We start from the raw sequence: 7,322 nt of genomic DNA on the forward strand, positions 1-7,322 counted from the left end.
CATAGACTTTGCAACATTTTCTATCATCTTCAGTATTTTGAAGGTATACTACTTTGTATTTCATATTTGGGTATTTGGCTGTTTAGCTTTTGTGGTTTTATTTTACTTCTTTTCTTCTATAACTATTTCAGTACAGTACAGTATCTATTTAAACAAATTAAAACCAAATTTATTTTTCCCAGAAATAAAATGAAATCTGTCCCAATCAGAGTTGGATAAGAATCAAAAATCTCATCTGAACTTCCACAACTTGCTGGAGTTTGAAATGCAGATGCAAATTTTGCAGCTCAGGATCATTTGTAGTCCTTAATGAAAAAAAGAAACCTATTTTATAGGTAAAACCCTGCTTTCTCTATTGTCATTTTCTATTTATCTAAGGCTGCAGCCTAAGACATGTTAGTTACATTCATTATTGTACATTCCTACTTATCTGTTAGAATTGTAAACAGCATCCAATTACACTTACTGGTTACAACCTCCCTGTAGAACCCATTTGGCTACTGAGAATGGAGATGGATTCCTCTGTGGTCCATGCATCACTAGGAGGATGAATGTTTAAGTTCCAGTTATGGGATTGGTTTCTGTCTTCATTTTGTCTTGTGTTTTTTCATTAATGAAAAATCAGGAGCACAGGTGTAACTGAGAGCAGGTTTTGGCCTATCAAGACTTAATTATAGGAGATAACACAAGAACCAGGAAGAACACACCTTCATTTGCAATTCCCAGTTGGAGTTTTAAAGGTTGGCAGTTACAATCGTCCTTTTATTTGTAAACTGAGTAAATTTGATCCAAAGTCTTTCAAAGGCTACAAGCATGGAACCTCACTAATTCATATTTTTAAATTACTTTTTAGAGTTAGATGTTGGCAGCGTTTCAAGTTGGAAAAGAGGTCAAAACATTTCTTACTGAGATGATCTTTGCTTAGTCAACCATGTTTAATGTTAATATTGATGCACTGTGTTTGGTATTTGATAAGTGGGCATTAGGAAAGATCAGCAAGTCATATGGTTTCTGTAATTTTAGGTGGAGGATAACTGCTTCTCCTGGATAAACCCCTGCAGTAGATTCATGAACAGTGGGCTTTCTCTCCTGGATCAACTTTCCAGGGCACTGTGAATACAGAAGATCTCCCTTCTGCATCCTACATTAGCAAGAAAATACAGCTTAGCCTGAAAACATGCAAACAAATAATTCTGAGGGAAAAATCAGCCAAAACACAGATATCCAATGGGAGATAAAAACCACTAAAGCACTAATGATGCAAGACAGTTGGTCAATAGAGGATATTGAAATAGACATGAGAAGATTGTAATGCAATGTAATGTGACTCAAGAACCCCTTAATGACAACTGGCAAGGGGATTACAGGAATGTCCTGTTTCTGGTATGTATATTCTGGTTTACCAAAGAATGTCATTAATATTGTTGTGAAATGTATGTACAGATATTATGTAAGGAGTTAGGTATATATACTGAAAATCTACTCTAAAATCTGTATCAAGGCAGAGTTGACAAACAGGATTTTTTGTCAGACACCCAATGTTTATTCACTGGTCACTCTGTTGAAATGTAAATTAAGTGTTGTTTCATTCATAATGGATCACACATCTAAGATCAATGCAGATGATGGATTGTAAGAATTTCAGAAATGAACTAACAGGTATAGAAATAGTGTGGTGGAAGAGAACCTTATCTGAAGATACACTTCAAAGGTTTCCTGGACTACGTTTGGGTAACAAAGAAGACACTCCATCATCCTGCACCTAGGAGCTAAACTGACAGCGTGTTTACAGTCATGAAAACCAGATCATAACCAGCCTTGGCTAGAAAAGAAGACTGGGTGAGATACGATTTCTTTAAACAGGAGGTTAGCCTGTTGTCTCTATAAAGTGTGCTATGATTTTGTTTTATATGTAATCATTGGCTATATTATCATTACTCATCATCTCTTGAATCTTTGTTATTAAACATATCCTTGTTTTCATGATAAATATATCTAAGTGTTGTAATATTAAGCAAGGTGCTGATTCTGAGTTGAATCATACAAGTTCACATATACACTGTTCCTATGGGGATAGTTTACCTTGTATTTCTGTGAGTGTTCAGCAAATAAAGGGCTGGGACACTATAAGGGAAAGTTTCAAAGGGACTTGAGGAGTGTGGTGTGACCCTAATAGCAGGGGTAGGCAAACTTTTTGGCCCAAGGGCCACATCAGGGTTGTGAAACAGTATGGAGGGCCAGGTAGGGAAGGCTGTGCCTCCTCAAACAGCCTGGCCCCCGCCTCCTATCTGCCCCCTCCCACTTCCTGCCCCCTGACTTCCCCCCTCAGAACTCCTGACCCATTCAACCAACCCTGCTTCTTGTCCCCTGACCGCTCCGACCCCTATCCACACCCCCTGCCCCCGACAGGCCCCCCGGGACCCCAGACCATCAAACCCCCACACACATTCCTTGTCCCCTGACCGCCCCCTTTCAGGACCCCCATCCCTAACTGCCCCCCCAGGACCCCACACCCTATCCAACCCCCCCTGCTCCCTGTCTCCTGACCGCCCCACCCCGAACCTCCGCCCCATCCAACCACCTCCTGTTCCCTAACTGCCCCCGGGACCTCCTGCCCTCCCGCCATCCCCTTACCCTTACCATGCCACTCAGAGCAGCAGGACAGGCTTATCTGCAAGCCTGGGAAGTGGGCGGGCACAAGCCAGGCTGCCCGCACAGCAGTGTAGCTGCGGGGATGGGGAGACAGCGGGGGAGGGGCCGGGGCTAGCCTCCCCAGCCGGGAGCTCAGGGGCTGGGCAGGACGGGCCTGCAGGCTGTAGTTTTCCCACCCCTGCTAATAGCATGTGAATGGAAGATGGCAAGGGGCTCACTGCTATTGGGTAGTGAGTTTCAGCTGGCATGACCAAATCAGCGTATCCCGCTTCATTAATGTCATAAACTGTATCTGATATGTGTTATGTAAGGTATCATTGGAAAACTAACACAGTGATCATTAATATTCTTGAATGATGTACGTATGTTTAACATCCAAGGGAGCACACAAATATGAAGGAAATGTGGAACTAAAATATATTTACCAGGCCACACTGCAGAATGAGTAAACAAGTTTCTCCCAGAAAAAGACAAGCCAGCACCTCCAGCCAGGAGTAATCAGAACCGATTAGCAGTCATATGTCACGAAGCCATTCATTTCCATCAGAGAGGGCAGGAACAAATCAGTTTGCATTTTAACAAACAGCAGTGGTGGAAGAAACCAGCAAGGAACTTCCTTCATCACCAGACTCCATATTGCCTTCCTCACATGTTGAATTAGCTTTATTTTTGGGCAATAACTTTCAGAAGAATCCATTTCAAAGGTTCACTGGACTATAAAAAGTGGGGCAAAGAACCCCAAGTTATCTTTCACCTAAGGAGAACCAGCATCCCGTTTTTCTGTGGAAGGTCCTGACTGAGAGATAGTCAGAAATGCTGGACAAGGAGTGACTGGTGAGAGAAACCATTTTTAAAAAAGGCTGGTTAAATTTTAGACTTTTAGATGCATGTTTTTCACTTTTAGTTCTTTGTACCCATATCTACCTTTATTTCCTGTATTTCCTTAACCAATGTCCTGTTGTTAGTAAATGTGTTTTATTTTAATCTAAACAAATCCAGTGCTATATTTTAATTGATGTGATTGTTAACTCCAGTTAATGTGGCAAGCCGCTAGTTATTCACTCTTTAAAGGTGCAAACAGACCTTATTCTTCCTCTGAAAGGTCCAGAAAAGGGCTGGATAATGCAGAGCACATAGTTTTGGGAAAGTTCAGGACTGAGAGTGCATTGAAGTCACATGGCTGGTAGTACACAAAGCTGTTAGGTACCAGAATCTGGCTGGGATGTAACTAGCAGGCTGTTGGAATCAGAGTGCTGAGCCAAAGTGGCTTAACACACAGACCACTCAGTGCATGCTTGTCTGCTGGCTGCTGGTGTCCAGGCTGTGAGCCACAGCAGCAGAGCATTTCAGGCACCCAGGATTACAGGGGAGGCAGTGACACAACCCCTCACTGGTCTTGACTGCATCCCAGAATGTGACAGGGAGGCACAACTATTGTTAACCTTCAAGGCAAAATAAGGATTGGCATAGCCCAGAGGTGAGTTCATGGGTGGCTAATTGGCTGGTAGTGTCAGGGAGCCGACAATCAGCTAAGCACAAGCAAGTCTCCCTTGCTGGAGGCAGGAGGTAATAACAAATGACTCTCGATAGCCTAAGGACTGTTACAGGCAGCAATAAAAAAGGTCAGTGAAAATTTGGCTTGCATTTACAGACTTCTTATCACAGAGCAGGGAAATAGCTATCCCAGTGAATACAACATTGCTGTGATCACACCTGGAATACTGTATTCAGTTCTGGACACCACGTTCCAAAAAGGATACTGACAAACTGAAGGCAATTCAGGAAGAGTAATAAAGATGAGCAGGCAGATGGTCAGGTTACTTAAGGGTGAAGAATGTGGCACCTATCCAGCAAAGCACATTTTAAAGTGTGCTTAGGACTACTTACATGTTTAAAAATAAGTATGTGCTTTGCTGGATCAGGGCCAAAATGAGCTAGCTCTTTTTAGATTATCTATGATATTAATAAGGGGTGGGTGTGGTAAGAGCCTACAAACACGTAAAGGGTGTTAATATGAGGGATTTTTTAGGATTGTACAAAAGGGTATAACTAAAGGCAGTTGGCTTAAATTAAGTAAGGGGAAAATAGAGGCTAAATATCTGAGGAAATGTCCTAACAGTGCAATGTTTTAAGCTGTGGATCAGTCTCCTAAGGAAGAAAATTCTCATCTCTTATGACATTTAAAACAGTCTGGAAGAACTGGTAGTGAGAGTGTACTTGTGTTTTAGGCTCATTTGGGATAATTTGCTGAATGTAAAAATACCTCCTAAGAGACGATGGAAGAGGCAGCAGAATGCAGGTTGAGAAATGCTTGATAAAATTATTTCTGCTTCTAATGTTAGTGGCACTTTAAAGGGATAGTAGAACGTACATGAGCTGTGACTATGCCTCTATCCTTTCTTTGACAATGTAACTCTATGGGGAAGTTGTCAAATAATATAGATTTAGAGTCTTCCAAAATAGCTTCTTCTAGGAATGATTCAAGCATTTTTTACATGTTCTTAACAATTGGAAGAGAAAACTAATACTGTTTTTCTTGTTTGTGTTTTTACTGAACATAATTGATAGGCAAAATTGAGAAAACAAATGATATTAAAATTATTAACTAGCACGACTCACAAAAATTCAGAATGAACCAGAAAGTAATAAGAATTGAAGTAAAGATATAATAAAAGATAATTTTCTTACATAGGAAAATCAAAACACTGGAAAATAGCTCTAATTTAGCAGTAGTGGAGTTAGCTGAAAGAGTAGATGGAGGATATTTATTTAAGGATATTATTTTTTTACATTTGATCCTCCCTCAGGACTGAGGGTTTGTAATTCTTTCTCAAGAGTTAATGCTGATTCTAGTTCCAAATTGGCAGTTTTTCAGATATATTTAAAATATATTTGTACACACTCCTATTACACCAGAACCACTGTTCAAGAAGGTTTTAAGATATCTGAGATACAGTAAAAAAAGAAGAATTATAGTATTCTGGTAAAATGCCTCTTTTATCGGTCTTAACTAGAGTTAACCAGGCTTGATGTAGAACATTTATATTAAAACCATATTGCTCTTGAATGACTACCAATATGGTTGTCTTATACCTAGCAAAGCTGTATATAATGTTAAACACAGTGGGTAAAATCCTGGCCTCAATTCAGTCAATGGCAAAACTCCAATTGGCTGTAGTAGGGCTAAGATTTCATGCATTTATATAGATGCATATACAGTACATATCACCACATCTGTCAGAGTGCCACACCTGACTGGTCATCTAGCTTTTCTGCAATCTAAATAAAAAGAAGACTCAAATGTTGCAACTTGGAATGTTTGGACACTCAACAGATGCTCCAGATCTGAGTATGGAACCACTATATAGAGTATTGTCTTGGTATAATATAGATACTGCAGCACTCTGTGAGACAAGACTTGTTGGCAAGTCGCAGCTAGAAGTGTGTGCTGGTTACGCCTTTAACTAGATTGGCAAATCTGAGGATAAAGGCAGATGCCCTGATTTGATGTGGTGTGATACTATCCATTCTTCGATTGTCTGCAAATTTGAATCACTGTCAAAAGGTGTTAGCAACAGACTTGTGCTTCTGCATATCAGTCTTTCTAAAGGTCGTTATGCTTCTGCCATCAGTGCATAAGCACTGACGGTGATCCATCCAGATGAGGAGAAGGAGGACTTCCATCAAACCTTTCATAGTGTCCTCAGGGCACTCCCATGTAATAATAAACTGATCGTTTTAGGTGATTTTAATGCCAGGGTTGGTCATGACTATGCATCATGGGCTAACATGATAGATTATCACCTAGTTGGTAATGCAAACTTGAATGGCTTTCCAAATGTGCTGAGTACAACCTAGGCATCACCAACACAGTCTTTCAACAGGCCAACAAGTATAAGATGACTTGGATGCATGCTTGTTCAAAACACTGGCACATGATTGATTATGTTATTGTACGGCGAAGAGATCTCTGCAATGTCAAGTTCACTTGTGTCATGAGAAGCGCTTTCTGCTGATCTGACCATAGACTCATGAGAAATCAAATGTCCCTTCATATTGCTCTCAAGCAACACAGACAGAGGCTCAAGCCAGTGAAGAAAATCAATATTTCAAGCCTGGAAAACTGTGACAAACAGTCTGAATTCCAACAGAAACTCATGGAAGCATTTTCCTTGGTTACAGAATCCTTAGTGGACGCTGAGACAGCCTGGAAACATTTTCAGGCACAAAATCATGAGGGTCTCTTTGGCTGCCCTGAAAAGTTTATTTTTGTATGCAGTGTTGTAGCTGTGTCAGTGCCAGAATATTAGAGACACAGACTGAGTGAGGTAATATCTTTTACTGGACCAACTTCCATTAATGAAAGAGACAAGCTTACAAGATACACGGAATTCTTCTTCAGGTCTGTAAAAGGTACTAAGGTTGTCACAGCTATATAAAAAATTTAACAGATAGTTCAGCAGTTGCTAAACTTTTAGTTTAGTTTAGTTGCTAAACTATCGGTTCGATCTTTTATTTAGTTGTTACACTCCTGGTACCTTTCCCAGACCTGAAGAAGAGCTCTGTGCAACTCAAAAGCTTGTCTCTCTCACCCACCAATCAAAACTGGTCCAATGAAAGACATTACCTCACCCACCTTGTCTCTCTAAGTTTATTTCTGTCATTCGATC

The sequence above is a fragment of the Dermochelys coriacea genome, chromosome 3 (genome assembly GCF_009764565.3).
Source record: "Dermochelys coriacea isolate rDerCor1 chromosome 3, rDerCor1.pri.v4, whole genome shotgun sequence".
In the NCBI taxonomy this organism is placed as follows: Eukaryota; Metazoa; Chordata; order Testudines; family Dermochelyidae; genus Dermochelys; species Dermochelys coriacea.